Source organism: Haliotis rufescens, unplaced genomic scaffold (assembly GCF_023055435.1).
Source record: "Haliotis rufescens isolate VD_foot unplaced genomic scaffold, xgHalRufe1.0.p SCAF_56, whole genome shotgun sequence".
NCBI lineage: Eukaryota > Metazoa > Mollusca > Gastropoda > Lepetellida > Haliotidae > Haliotis > Haliotis rufescens.
The window spans coordinates 95,324-112,500 of NW_025964290.1; positions in this window are offsets into that span (position 1 = coordinate 95,324).

Genomic DNA, 17,177 nt, shown 5'->3' on the forward strand with positions numbered 1-17,177 from the left:
TATTTTTCAACAGAAATTTCTTTGGAGTGTCAAAGTCAATATTATAAGTTCATATAAACAACTTCCATGAATAGCCGCTTCATTTTATTTTAAAACTTAAACTGAATATATTACTTTAACCAAATGGATATTTTGCGTTAAAATATACGCACACATTTCCAGGAGAATTGTCTTGGTCTTGGAATAGTTTTTTAGGTCGTTTGATAAACATAACAGTGATATCTAACGATTCGCAGGTGCGCGTTGTCACAAACGATTTACGAATTATTCGTCTCGTTTTGCATTATATAATCAAAATGTTCATCTTTTTCTAAATATTGTGATCACAGGATATTAAACTGTATACTATAATTCTCCAAGAATTGTAAAAAGTAATTAGGGTAGTATATATATATTAATCAAAATACCAGTGTCGTCTTTCTCCGACGTTGTCAAAGACATAAAACCAGCCATACATCAAATAGAAGGGTGTGATGTTTTCAGTATTTCATTACATTTGATCACAAGGCTTCATTAACAATGGTGGCGGTCGGGTAGCCTAGCTAGTGGTTAAAGCGTTCGCTCGTCACGCCGAAGACCCGGGTTCGATTCCCGACATGGTTACAATGTGTGAAGCCCATTTCTGGTGTCCCCCATCGTGATATTGCTGGAATATTGCTTAAAGCGGCGTAAAACCAAACTCACTCACTCCATTATTAATGGTGCAACATAAGCCAAATTACACTTGCCCAGTCAGAAGAATGTTGTTATCTAAGGACCAATTTACAGCTTAGATAGGGCCATTCATTTCGCTATTACTTCTTTTTTTATTAAATAAGTTTCATCATTTCTTTCGGTAATATAAGGGACCCGGAGTATACAGTTTCAATATCGATATTTGTGTTGGAATAGTTTGGTTACTTGTGAACAAAATACCACGAAAATATACTGTCCTTACCCACAGCTAATTCTCACCAAGTGACCTGAGTCTAAATAAACTGGAGCTAAGCATAGCTGAGTTATGCCCCCTTTTCTTTTTTCGTGTGTAACCTCTCTGTCGCCTTTTGACGTCATAGAGAAAAATCAGTTTTCGTCATTTACGGCAGGCTATTTTTTGCATTGAATGTATGGCAGACAGACAGACAGACACACAGACAATTTATTCAATAAAAGCCACTGGCCCAAAATACATACATATGCAGGAATATATAAAGCCTGCGCAAAATGACATATTTACAAACTGGGAAAATTTACATTATTTACATTTTTTTTCTTTTCTTATAAATTCGCAGTGGATAATTTACTATTTACCCTTAGTTGATGAGCTTTGGTTAAGAAAAATAGATATTTTATATAAGGTATCTTATGCATCTGAGGAAATAATAGAGATAAAGTTATGCTGAAGGTTAGAGGTAATATATTTATCTAAAAGTGCATTACCGGAGCTGTAGGATTCCCAAATTAATAATAAGTCTTTCTTCATATGGTTAGGCATGGTATCTTCCAGTATTTACTGCTATTGGAAAGTTACTTAAAATCCTTTTTAAGTGAGATGGAAGTGGTGAATTTAAGAAATATTCAACATTTAGTAGCGATTTAAAATGTTTATAGGAATGAGTCAGTTAAACTGTTCACATTTACACTCCAGGTTTGCTGCAAGTTGTCAAATAGTCTCTGTTTAAACATGGAAATAAAAACAATTTTATCCCCAACTTCTTGTGCTATCCATGCATATCCAAATCCAAATCGGAATAAAATATTTTTAATGTGTGTTGCCCAGGTGGTGCGACCTGAATCATCCAGAACAGCTAGCATCATGTAACACTGATATGGTAGTCTCTCCGGGCCCAGGTGGTCCAGGTGGTCCAGGTGGTGCGACCTGAATCATCCAGAACAGCTAGCATCTTGTAACACTGATATATGGTAGTCTCTCCGGGCTCAGTTGTATCAGCCTGCACCAGTACTTCACAGCTATTGTCATATATGTAAGCTGTAAAGGAGCTCTACCACACTCACCGAGCACCATCACATTACATGTATTTCTTGACACTTGAAGAACTGATTTGCACACCTTAACTTGAATATCCTCAATGATTTTGCTGTAATTAACACCCCAGATTTCAGAGCCATAGCACAGGATAGGTGTCACAATACTATCAATAATTTTGAATAAATCTTTGCATGAAATATCACCAAGTTTCTTCTGATATCTATTTATGGCAAACACAGCTTTGGAACTCTGAGCAGCTAAACATGTTTGAGCCTGGGTCCACACAAGTTTGGGGGTGAACATAATTAATAAATATCTGTAAAATGGAACATCAATGCTTTCACTAATATGACCACTTTTCATAACTTCTTAGGGGACCACCATTTCTAAATACCATTACTTTTGTCTTCTTCTTTTTTACTTCTTGTCTTAAACAGAATAAGTGTAGAGCATCAATTTTCTTTTGTAGTTGAACTGCTGAATATGATACAGATGAGTGAGTGAGTGAGTGAGTGAGTATGGTTCTTACGCCGCTTTTAGCAATATTCCAGCAATATCACGGCGGGGGACACCAGAAATGGGCTTCACACATTGTACCCATGTCGGGAATCGAACACGGGTCTTCGGCGTGAGGAGCGAACGCTTTAACCACTAGGCTACCCGACCGCCCCTGATACAGATGAAACATCATCTGCAAACTTTATTGCAGAAACATTTTTAAAATCTTGTGATATAAAAACACCTCCTCCTCAGTCTTCAAGTTGAATTAAAAGCTTGTTTATGAATATTATAAATAGTTGTGGACTAAAAAAACAGCACTGCCGGGTGCCAATATTACATTCAAAATAATCAGTCAGTCCAGTTGAAGCCCTTACACAAGCACACAGACTTGAATACATTGACGAAATTATATTGAACAGTTTACCCTTGATCCCAACATCATGTAGGCTTTTCAGTAGATTATCATGTCTTATGGTGTCAAATGCCTTTGAAAAGTCAACAAAGAGGCAGTAAAATCTCCCCTTTCTTCTCCCTGCATATTTTGAGTCATTGCCTGCAGACTAAAAATGTTGTCAATAGTTGAATAATTGGACCTAAATCCTGCTTGTAGTTCATCAATTATGTTATTTTTCTCACAAAAATTCTTAAGTCTCCAGTTTATGATACAGGTAAATATTTTACACAAGTTATCAATCAAGGATATTCCCCTGTAGTTGTTTACATCATGCTTGTCTTCAGACTTAAAAAGAGGGCAAATGATACTTCTATTCCAAGCATTTGGTAACACACCATTGTCAAGTATTTCATTAAAGAGAGCAGTCAATGTAGGTAAAATTATATTTTTTGTATTCTTGAACTATTCAGAGACAGTACCATCAGGTCCTGGTGATTTATTATTTGCAAGCTTTTGGATATGTTGTTCAACTTCTTGATTTGTTATAGGTTAATTTAAATCTTCATGTGCCGGGGTATCATCAGTTACATAATTATCTGTGTCTGTTGGTGGAGGTAAGATGGGTTAATTTTCTGAGTGGAGGAGGGAAGAAAAGTGCTTCATCCATTCATCAGTTCTATTCCAACTAGCAATTGTGATTGTCTCCCTTGCTTTAACAATTTCAAGAATAATTTAGGATTAGCTCTTGATTCAATTAGTTTTTGTTGCTGTTGATTTTGATAAGATTGTCTTTTAAGTGCAAAAGTTTTCTTGAGTTTAGATCGCAACTCCCTGAACACACTAATATCTAAACAATAGTCTCTATGTCCTCTCAGGGCACGGTATTTTCCATCTTTAAGTTTTCAAGTTCACAGTCCCACCAAGGTGGTTGACTGATCTGTCTAGATTTATCATGGGTTGAAGGAAAACAGTAAAGTATCTTGTTTATAGATGCTGCTTCTTGGTAGACATCCACAAGTCCACAGAGTGCAGTATCAACATCTGTTGAAATTATCTGTTCAATTTCATCTTTGAGGAGGTCATACAAGTCTTTAAACTTGGATTTAAAGACATCTTTATTATCTTCCTTCCATGGGTATTTGTACCAGGGATTAACTTCAAGTTCACTAAGCAGAGAATCATCATTGTTCTTGTTGACTTGTACATTACTGCAATCATTTTGAGCAAAATAAGCCTGCAAAACACTGGGAAGTGATTTGACTCATCTCGCTCACCTACTCCAAAGTCAGATATACATGGAATGAGGCTAGGGGAAGCTATCATATAGTCCACAGTACTGGCACCATTGTGTGTAATGCATGTATATTCACCTTGCTTGTCTCTGTGACATCTTCCATTCAATATATGTATACTGAATAATTTGCACAATTCAACAAGTCTCTTACCAAAATTGTTGCAGTTATCAGAATCTTTATTGTTCCTTGGTACTTCAAAGCTGTCAGTTGGGTAATCATCAATTTCCTTTTGTATAAATTTAAAGTTATCTTCAGGTATGTAATCAAGGAAGGTTTTGGTCCCAGCATTCAAATCACCAGCAAGAAAGAGTTCCTTTTCTGGGTGATCATGTACAATCTCTGTCAAATAGTCCTCCAATACTGACATACCATCTCTATCTTTATCCTCATAGACAGACGAGTTCTCAGGTGATAGATATGTCAGAATCAAGATTGTATCCTTGTCAATACCTAATCTTGATGTGTTAAATAAGAAAACTACTGTATTTTCAAAATGTTCATATATCCTTGTTAAATATCCATCATTGACCCACGATTCTCAAATAAAAATTGTCACACCACCACTGCACCTACCAAACTTCTTAGTTTATACCCGAACACTGTTATATGAATGTATGGCGTTATACATACGCATATAACTCCATTTGATATATAGTTATGTCGTTCAGATATTAGGCAGAATTTTGTTCGCTCACAGTTTCCGTAAAGCTGCTAAATAACAAAAAATTGTCTCACAGTACTTTTACCAGTGGACGATAAAAAGCAGCGAAATTTCCTGAATAAATTTTCGGACAACACTTAGCAGTATCTTTTGTTCAAACCGGATTAATATCTGCACTTACATTTACACCATCAGATAGGAAATTTAATACTCTGCGTAATCTTATAACCGGAGGTAGATCCAGTCCTGTGTAGCCGGGTGTGGTGTGGTGTGTCCAGCCACTGGGCTGCTAGTCAAAACATTGAGGCAGTTCTTGGATGATGATGCTATTTATTCCTTTGTAGTAGACGGTGGGAGGGAAGCTGTAAAGAAGAGTCCTCCCTCCATAAAGAGTTCATGCAGAATTGTTATAACTTAATTTAAGCCAAAAAGGAAACAGATTATTTTATAAGGATACGTTGGGTAGCACATGGTTGAAGCACATGGTTGAAGACCATGTTCTCAATTAATGTAACACAAAATAGGTGAACTGGCAAATATTTAGATATAACAAATTAAATAATAATGCAATTAAATATATTTTACTTTAATGAAAAGCTGTGATACCCTTTCTATGAATATATTTGTTTCCAAAGCAGGATGGAAAGAGATAAGAATATTGAAATGTTTCTCACCTATAAAGAAGAGTCCTCCCTCCATAAAGAGTTCATGCAGAATGCATGAGGAGGGCAGGTGAGAAAGGAAGTTTAAACACTGTGCGAGGGTAACTGTATGTACAGACCTGACAACACTGTGCGAGGGTAACTGTAAGTACAGACCTGACAACACTTTGCGAGGGCAACTGTATGTACAGACGTGACTACACTGTGCGAGGGTAACTGTATGTACAGACCTGACAACACTGTGCGAGGGTAACTGTATGTACAGACCTGACAACACTGTGCGAGGGTAACTGTAAGTACAGACGTGACAACTCTGTGCGAAGGCAACTGTATGTACAGACCTGACAACACTGTGCGAGGGTAACTGTATGTACAGACCTCACAACACTGTGCGAAGGCAACTGTATGTACAGACCTGACAACACTGTGCGACGGCAACTGTATGTACAGACCTGACAACACTGTGCGAGGGTAACTGTAAGTACAGACGTGACAACACTGTGCGAGGGCAACTGTAAGTACAGACGTGACAACACTGTGCGAGGGTAACTGTATGTACAGACGTGACAACACTGTGCGAGGGTAACTGTAAGTACAGACGTGACAACACTGTGCGAGGGCAACTATAAGTACAGACGTGACAACTCTGTGCGAGGGCAAGTGTAAGTACAGACGTGACTACACTGTGCGAGGGTAACTGTATGTACAGACGTGGCAACACTGTGCGAGGGTAACTGTAAGTACAGACGTGACAACACTGTGCGAGGGTAACTGTAAGTACAGACGTGACAACACTGTGCGAGGGTAACTGTATGTACAGACGTGACAACACTGTGCGAGGGTAACTGTATGTACAGACCTGACAACACTGTGCGAGGGCAACTGTAAGTACAGACGTGACAACACTGTGCGAGGGCAACTGTAAGTACAGACGTGACAACACTGTGCGAGGCCAAGTGTAAGTACAGACGTGGCAACACTTTGCGAGGGCAACTGTATGTACAGACGTGACAACACTGTGCGAGGGCAAGTGTAAGTACAGACGTGACAACACTGTGCGAGGGTAACTGTAAGTACAGACCTGACAACACTGTGCGAGGGTAACTGTAAGTACAGACCTGACAACACTGTGCGAGGGCAACTGTAAGTACAGACGTGACAACACTGTGCGAGGGCAACTGTAAGTACAGACGTGGCAACACTTTGCGAGGGCAAGTGTAAGTACAGACGTGACAACACTGTGCGAGGGCAACTGTATGTACAGACGTGACAACACTGTGCGAGGGTAACTGTAAGTACAGACATGACAACACTGTGCGAAGGCAAGTGTAAGTACAGACGTGACAACACTGTGCGAGGGTAACTGTATGTACAGACGTGACAACACTGTGCGAGGGTAACTGTAAGTACAGACGTGACAACACTGTATGAGGGCAAGTGTAAGTACAGACCTGACAACACTGTGCGAGGGTAACTGTATGTACAGACGTGACAACACTGTGCGAGGGTAACTGTAAGTACAGACCTGACAACACTGTGCGAGGGCAACTGTAAGTACAGACGTGACAACACTGTGCGAGGGCAACTGTAAGTACAGACGTGGCAACACTTTGCGAGGGCAAGTGTAAGTACAGACGTGACAACACTGTGCGAGGGCAACTGTATGTACAGACGTGACAACACTGTGCGAGGGTAACTGTAAGTACAGACATGACAACACTGTGCGAAGGCAAGTGTAAGTACAGACGTGACAACACTGTGCGAGGGTAACTGTATGTACAGACGTGACAACACTGTGCGAGGGTAACTGTAAGTACAGACGTGACAACACTGTATGAGGGCAAGTGTAAGTACAGACCTGACAACACTGTGCGAGGGTAACTGTATGTACAGACGTGACAACACTGTGCGAGGGTAACTGTAAGTACAGACGTGACAACACTGTACGAGGGCAAGTGTAAGTACAGAAGTGACAACACTTTGCGAGGGTAACTGTATGTACAGACGTGACAACACTGTGCGAGGGTAACTGTAAGTACAGACGTGACAACACTGTGCGAGGGCAACTGTAAGTACAGACGTGACAACACTGTGCGAGGGCAAGTGTAAGTACAGACGTGGCAACACTGTGCGAGGGCAACTGTATGTACAGACGTGACAACACTGTGCGAGGGTAACTGTATGTACAGACCTGACAACACTGTGCGAGGGTAACTGTATGTACAGACCTGACAACACTGTGCGAGGATAACTGTATGTACAGACGTGACAACACTGTGCGAGGGCAACTGTATGTACAGACCTGACAACACTGTGCGAGGATAACTGTATGTACAGACGTGACAACACTGTGCGAGGGCAACTGTATGTACAGACGTGACAACACTGTGCGAGGGCAACTGTATGTACAGACGTGACAACACTGTGCGAGGGCAAGTGTAAGTACAGACGTGGCAACACTGTGCGAGGATAACTGTATGTACAGACGTGACAACACTGTGCGAGGGCAAGTGTAAGTACAGACGTGACAACACTGTGCGAGGGCAAGTGTAAGTACAGACGTGACAACACTGTGCGAGGGTAACTGTATGTACAGACGTGACAACACTTTGCGAGGGCAAGTGTAAGTACAGACGTGACAACACTGTGCGAGGGTAACTGTAAGTACAGACGTGACAACACTGTGCGAGGGTAACTGTATGTACAGACGTGACAACACTGTGCGAGGGTAACTGTATGTACAGACGTGAAAACACTTTGCGAGGGCAAGTGTAAGTACAGACCTGACAACACTGTGCGAGGGTAACTGTAAGTACAGACGTGACAACACTGTGCGAGGGTAACTGTATGTACAGACCTGACAACACTGTGCGAGGGTAACTGTAAGTACAGACGTGACAACACTGTGCGAGGGTAACTGTATGTACAGACGTGACAACACTGTGCGAGGGCAACTGTATGTACAGACGTGACAACACTGTGCGAGGGTAACTGTAAGTACAGACGTGACAACACTGTGCGAGGGTAACTGTATGTACAGACGTGACAACACTGTGCGAGGGCAACTGTATGTACAGACGTGACAACACTGTGCGAGGGCAGACGTGACAAGTACAGACGTGACAACACTTTGCGAGGGCAGACGTGACAAGTACAGACGTGACAAGTACAGACGTGACAAGTACAGACCTGACAAGTACAGACGTGACAAGTACAGATGCTATTGAAGAGCCGTAAAATCAGAGGCGCAACAATAGGAGCAACACACACAGGGAGACACACATACACGGACGCACGCCACACATACAGACTGACATACACATACTTACAGGCACACACACACACACACACACACACAGACAGATAGACACACACATACAGACACAAAGACAGACAGACACACATACATACAAACACATATAGACACATATACAGACAGACAAACACAGATAAACAGACACACACAGACATTTAGACACACACAGACTGTCTGTACAGACAAACAGACAGACAAACACACATAGACATACATAATAGACATACACACAAACAAACACTGGCAACCACTAAGGGCTGCCTCGTGGACATTCTATAGAGGGGGAGTAAACAGTGGCAACCACTATATAGCGGGAGTAAACAGTGGTAACCACTAAGGGCTGCCTCGTTGACATTCTATAGAGCGGGAGTAAACAGTGGCAACCACTATAGAGCGGGAGTAAACAGTGGTAACCACTAAGGGCTGCCTCGTGGACATTCTATAGAGCGGGAGTAAACAGTGGTAACCACTGAGGGCTGCCTTGTGGACATTCTATAGAGGGGGAGTAAACAGTGGCAACCACTGAGGGCTGCCTCGTGGACATTCTATAGAGGGGGAGTAAACAGTGGCAACCACTATAGAGCGGGAGTAAACAGTGGTAACCACTAAGGGCTGCCTCGTGGACATTCTATAGAGCGGGAGTAAACAGTGGCAACCACTGAGGGCTGCCTCGTGGACATTCTATAGAGGGGGAGTAAACAGTGGCAACCACTGAGGGCTGCCTCGTGGACATTCTATAGAGGGGGAGTAAACAGTGGCAACCACTGAGGGCTGCCTTGTGGACATTCTATAGAGGGGGAGTAAACAGTGGCAACCACTGAGGGCTGCCTCGTGGACATTCTATAGAGGGGGAGTAAACAGTGGCAACCACTATAGAGCGGGAGTAAACAGTGGCAACCACTGAGGGCTGCCTCGTGGACATTCTATAGAGGGGGAGTAAACAGTGGCAACCACTGAGGGCTGCCTCGTGGACATTCTATACAGGGGGGAGTAAACAGTGGCAACCACTGAGGGCTGCCTCGTGGACATTCTATAGAGGGGGAGTAAACAGTGGCAACCACTGAGGGCTGCCTCGTGGACATTCTACAGAGGGGGGAGTAAACAGTGGCAACCACTATAGAGCGGGAGTAAACAGTGGCAACCACTAAGGGCTGCCTCGTGGACATTCTATAGAGCGGGAGTAAACAGTGGCAACCACTGAGGGCTGCCTCGTGGACATTCTATAGAGGGGGAGTAAACAGTGGCAACCACTGAGGGCTGCCTCGTGGACATTCTACAGAGGGGGGAGTAAACAGTGGCAACCACTATAGAGCAGGAGTAAACAGTGGCAACCACTGAGGGCTGCCTCGTGGACATTCTATAGAGGGGGAGTAAACAGTGACAACCACTGAGGGCTGCCTCGTGGACATTCTATACAGGGGGGAGTAAACAGTGGCAACCACTGAGGGCTGCCTCGTGGACATTCTATAGAGGGGGAGTAAACAGTGGCAACCACTGAGGGCTGCCTCGTGGACATTCTACAGAGGGGGGAGTAAACAGTGGCAACCACTATAGAGCGGGAGTAAACAGTGGCAACCACTGAGGGCTGCCTTGTGGACATTCTATAGAGGGGGGAGTAAACAGTGGCAACCACTATAGAGCGGGAGTAAACAGTGGCAACCACTGAGGGCTGCCTTGTGGACATTCTATAGAGGGGGGAGTAAACAGTGGCAACCACTATAGAGCGGGAGGAAACAGTGGCAACCACTAAGGGCTGCCTCGTGGACATTCTATAGAGGGGGGAGTAAACAGTGGCAACCACTATAGAGCGGGAGTAAACAGTGGCAACCACTGAGGGCTGCCTTGTGGACATTCTATGAGGGGGGAGTAAACAGTGGCAACCACTATAGAGCGGGAGTAAACAGTGGCAACCACTGAGGGCTGCCTCGTGGACATTCTATAGAGGGGGGAGTAAACAGTGGCAAGCACTATAGAGCGGGAGTAAACAGTGGCAGCCACTGAGGGCTGCCTTGTGGACATTCTATAGAGGGGGGAGTAAACAGTGGCAACCACTATAGAGCGGGAGTAAACAGTGGCAACCACTGAGGGCTGCCTCGTGGACATTCTACAGAGGGGGGAGTAAACAGTGGCAACCACTATAGAGCGGGAGTAAACAGTGGCAACCACTGAGGGCTGCCTCGTGGACATTCTATAGAGGGGGGAGTAAACAGTGGCAACCACTATAGAGCGGGAGTAAACAGTGGCAACCACTGAGGGCTGCCTTGTGGACATTCTACGGGACATGGGTGAACCAGGGCCCATGCTGGTTGTGATAAAGATACAGAATGACAGCGGACAAAGAGACAGAGGCAGACAGAGACAGACAGACAGACACAGACAGACAGACAGACACAGAGGCAGACACACCTAGACACACAGAGGCAGACACAGACAGACAGAGGCAGACAGAGGCAGACACAGACAGACAGAGGCAGACAGAGAGACAGAGGTAGATACAGACAGACAGAGAGACAGAGGTAGATACAGACTGACAGACAGAGGCAGACAGAGACAGAGGCAGACACAGAGGACGAGGCACACACAGACCGACAGAGACAGACAGAGAGACAGAGGTAGATACAGACAGACAGGCAGAGGCAGACACAGAGGACGAGGCACACACAGACAGACAGAGGCAGACAGAGAGACAGAGGTAGATACAGACAGACAGGCAGAGGCAGACAGAGAGACAGAGGTAGATACAGACAGACAGAGAGACAGAGGCAGACACAGACAGACAGAGAGACAGAGGCAGACACAGAGGACGAGGCACACACAGACTGACAGAGACAGACAGAGAGACAGAGGTAGATACAGACAGACAGGCAGAGGCAGACAGAGAGACAGAGGTAGATACAGACATACAGAGAGACAGAGGTAGATACAGACTGACAGACAGATGCAGACACAGACAGACAGAGGCAGACACAGAGGACGAGGCACACACAGACAGACAGAGACAGACAGAGAGACAGAGGTAGATACACACAGACAGACAGAGGCAGACAGAGACAGAGGCAGACACAGACAGACAGAGGCAGACACAGAGGACGAGGGACACACAGACAGACAGAGGCAGACACAGAGGACGAGGGACACACAGACAGACAGAGACAGACAGAGAGACAGAGGCAGTCACAGACAGACAGAGGCAGACAGAGAGACAGAGGCAGATACAGACAGACAGAGGCAGACACAGACAGACAGAGGCAGACACAGAGGACGAGGGACACACAGACAGACAGAGGCAGACACAGAGGACGCGGGACACACAGACAGACAGAGACAGACAGAGAGACAGAGGCAGTCACAGACAGACAGAGGCAGACAGAGAGACAGAGGTAGATACAGACAGACAGAGGCAGACAGATGCAAACATCGACAGACAGAGGCAGATACAGACAGACAGAGGCAGACACAGAGGACGAGGCACACACAGACAGACAGAGACAGACAGAGAGACAGAGGTAGATACAGACAGACAGAGAGACAGAGGCAGTCACAGACAGACAGAGGCAGACAGAGAGACAGAGGTAGATACAGCCAGACAGAGAGACAGATGCAGACAGAGAGACAGAGGTAGGTACAACCAGACAGAGAGACAGAGGTAGATACAGACAGACAGGCAGAGGCAGACAGAGAGACAGAGGTAGATACAGACAGACAGAGGCAGACAGAGGCAGACAGATGCAGACACAGACAGACAGAGGCAGATACAGACAGAGGCAAAGAGATGCAGACACAGACAGACAGAGGCAGATACAGACAGAGGCAGACAGATGCAGACACTGACAGACAGAGACAGAGACAGACAGAGGCAGACAGATGCAGACACAGACAGACAGAGGCAGATACAGACAGACAGAGGCAGACACAGAGGACGAGGCACACACAGACAGACAGAGACAGACAGAGAGACAGAGGTAGATACAGATTGACAGACAGAGGCAGACAGAGACAGAGGCAGACAGAGACAGACAGATGCAGACACAGACAGAGAGAGGCAGACAGAGACAGAGGCAGACAGAGACAGACAGATGCAGACACAGAGGACGAGGCACACACAGACAGACAGAGACAGACAGAGAGACAGAGGTAGATACAGACAGACAGAGAGACAGAGGCAGACAGAGAGACAGAGGTAGATACAGACAGACAGAGAGACAGAGGTAGATACAGACTGACAGACAGATGCAGACACAGACAGACAGAGGCACACACAGACAGGCAGAGACAGACAGAGAGACAGAGGTAGATACAGACAGACAGAGAGACAGAGGTAGATACAGACAGACAGGCAGAGGCAGACAGAGAGACAGAGACAGACAGAGAGACAGAGGTAGATACAGACAGACAGAGGCAGACACAGAGGACGAGGCACACACAGACAAACAGAAAGAGACAGAGAGACAGAGGTAGATACAGACAGGCAGAGAGACAGAGGCAGACAGAGACAGACAGAGGCAGACAGAGAGACAGAGGTAGATACAGACAGACAGAGGCAGAGGCAGACAGAGAGACAGATGCAGACACAGACAGACAGAGGCAGATACAGACAGACAGAGGCAGACACAGAGGACGAGGCACACACAGACAGACTGAGACAGACAGAGAGACAGAAGTAGATACAGACAGACAGAGAGACAGAGGCAGACAGAGACAGACAGAGGCAGACAGAGAGACAGAGGTAGATACAGACAGACAGGCAGAGGCAGACAGAGAGACAGATGCAGACACAGACAGACAGAGGCAGATACAGACAGACAGAGGCAGACACAGAGGACGAGGCACACACAGACAGACAGAGACAGACAGAGAGACAGAGGTAGATACAGACAGACAGAGAGACAGAGGTAGATACAGACTGACAGACAGAGGCAGACAGAGACAGAGGCAGACAGAGACAGACAGATGCAGACACAGACAGACAGAGAGACAGAGGCAGACACAGACAGACAGAGGCAGACACAGAGGACGAGGCACACACAGACAGACAGAGACAGACAGAGAGACAGAGGTAGATACAGACAGACAGGCAGAGGCAGACAGAGACAGAGACATACACAGACAGACAGAGGCAGACACAGACAGACAGAGGCAGATACAGACTGACAGCAAAGGCAGACACAGGCAGACAGAAAGAGGCAGCCACGGACAGACAGAAGCAGACACAGACAGGCAGACAGAGGCAGCCAAAGACAGACAGACAGACACAGCGAGACGGAGAGAGGCAGACCCAGACACAGGCAGACACAGAGAGACAGACAGAGGCAGACACAGACAGACAGACAGACGGTGGCAGACACAGACAGACAGACAGACAGACAGACAGAGGCAGCCACAGACAGACAAACAGAGGCAGACACAGACAGACAAACAGAGGCAGACACAGACAGACAGAGGCAACCACAGACAGACAGACAGACAGAGGCAGCCACAGATAGACAAACATAGGCAGACACAGACAGACAAAGAGAGGCAGACACAGACAGACAGACAGACAGACAGACAGACAGAGAGAGGCAGACACAGACAGACAGAGTTAGACACTGACAGACAGACACAGACAGATAGACAGAGGCAGCAACAGATAGACAAACATAGGCAGACACAGACAGACAAAGAGAGGCAGACATAGACAGACATACAGAGGCAGACACAGACAGACAGAGAGAGGCAGACACAGACAGACAGAGTTAGACACTGACAGACAGACACAGACAGACAGACAGACAGACAGACAGTCAGAGGGAGGCAGGCACAGACAGACAGAGTTAGACACTGACAGACAGACACAGACAGACAGACAGACAGACAGGCACAGATCGGTGGTCATCATAAGGCCGGTGCCTTGGCGCTTCCTGAACACCAATTCTCAGAAGATACAGAATGACAGACAGACAAAGAGGCAGAGGCAGACACAGACAGACAGACAGGCAGAGAGAGGCAGACACAGACAGACAGACAGAGGCAGACACTGACAGACAGACATAGAGAGGCAGACACAGACAGACAGACAGACACAGACAGACAGACATGGAGAGGCAGACACAGACAGACAGACAAACAGAGGGAGGCAGGCACAGATGGACAGACAGACAGACAGACAGACAGAGGGAGGCAGGCACAGATCGGTGGTCATTATAAGACCGGTGCCTTGGCGCTTCCTGAACACCAATTCTCAGAAGATACAGAATGACAGACAGACAAAGAGGCAGAGGCAGAGGCAGAGGCAGACACAGACAGACAGACAGAGAGAGGCAGACACAGAAGGACAGACACAGACAGACAGAGAGGGACAGACACAGACAGACAAACAGAGGGAGACAGGCACAGACAGACAGACAGACAGACAGAGGGAGGCAGGCACAGACAGACAGACAGACATAGAGAGGCAGACATAGACAGACATACAGAGGCAGACACAGACAGACAGAGAGAGGCAGACACAGACAGACAGAGTTAGACACTGACAGACAGACACAGACAGACAGACAGACAGACAGAGGGAGGCAGGCACAGATCGGTAGTCATCATAAGGCCGGTGCCTTGGCGCTTCCTGAACACCAATTCTCAGAAGATACAGAATGACAGACAGACAAAGAGGCAGAGGCAGACACAGACAGACAGACAGGCAGAGAGAGGCAGGCACAGACAGACAGACAGAGGCAGACACTGACAGACAGGCAGACACTGACAGACAGACATAGAGAGGCAGACAGAGGCAGACAGACAGACACAGACAGACAGACATGGAGAGGCAGACACAGATAGACAGACAAACAGAGGGAGGCGGACACTGACAGACAGACATAGAGAGGCAGACATAGACAGACATACAGAGGCAGACACAGACAGACAGGCGCTTCCTGAACACCAATTCTCAGAAGATACAGAATGACAGACAGACAAAGAGGCAGAGGCAGACACAGACAGACAGACAGGCAGAGAGAGGCAGGCACAGACAGACAGACAGAGGCAGACACTGACAGACAGACAGGGAGAGGCAGACACAGACAGACAGACAAACAGAGGGAGGCAGACACAGACAGACAAAGACAGACACAGATAGACTGACAGACAGAGAGAGGCAGACACAGACAGACAGACAGAGAGGGACAGACACAGACAGACAGAGAGGGACAGACACAAACAGACAGACAGGGGCAGACACAGACACAGAGAGAGGGACAGACAGACATACAGACACAGACAGACAGACAGAGGTAGACACAGACAGACAGAGAAAGGCAGACACCGACACAGGTAGACAGGCAGACACAGACAGACAGAGGCAGGCATAGACAGGGACAGAGGCAGACACAGACGACACACAAACGGACAGACAGACAGACAGACAGACAGACAGAGGCAGCCACAGACATACAAACAGATGCAGACACAGACAGACAGACAGACAAACAGTGACAGACACAGACTGAAAGACAGAAGCAGCCAAAGACAGAGACATGGGCATGCTGGTTGTGATGAAGATACAGAATGACAGACAGACAAAGAAGCAGAGGCAGACACTGACAGACAGGAAGAGAGAGGCAGACACAGAAGGACAGACACAGACAGACAGAGAGGGACAGACACAGACAGGCGAACACAGACAGGCAGAGGCAGACACAGGGAGACAGACAGGGACAGACACAGGCAGGCAGACACAGACAGACAGACAAAGACAGACACAGATAGACAGATGGACACACAGAGGCAGACACAGACAGACAGACAGAGGCAGACACAGACAGAGACAGAGGCAGACACAGACAAACAGACAGACAGAGAGAGGCAGACACAGACAGACAGAGGCAGACACAGACAGACAGACAAACAGAGAGAGGCAGACACAGACAGACAGACAGGGGCAGATACAGACACACAGAGAGGGACAGACAGGCAGACACAGGCAGACAGACAGACAGAGGTAGACACAGACAGACAGAGAAAGGCAGACACCGACACAGGCAGACAGGCAGCCACAGACAGACAGAGGCAGGCATAGACAGGGACAGAGGCAGGCACAGACGACACACAAACGGACAGACAGACAGACAGAGGCAGCCACAGACATACAAACAGATGCAGACACAGAGGCACACACACACACGCAAGCACATACACACAGTATACTTCTACATACAGCCGCAAACACACAGACACACACACACACACGCAAGCACATACACACAGTATACTTATACATACAGCCGCAAACACACAGACACACACACACGCGCAAGCACATACACACAGTATACTTATACATACAGCCGCAAACACACAGACACACACACACACACACGCACGCAAGCACATACACACAGTATACTT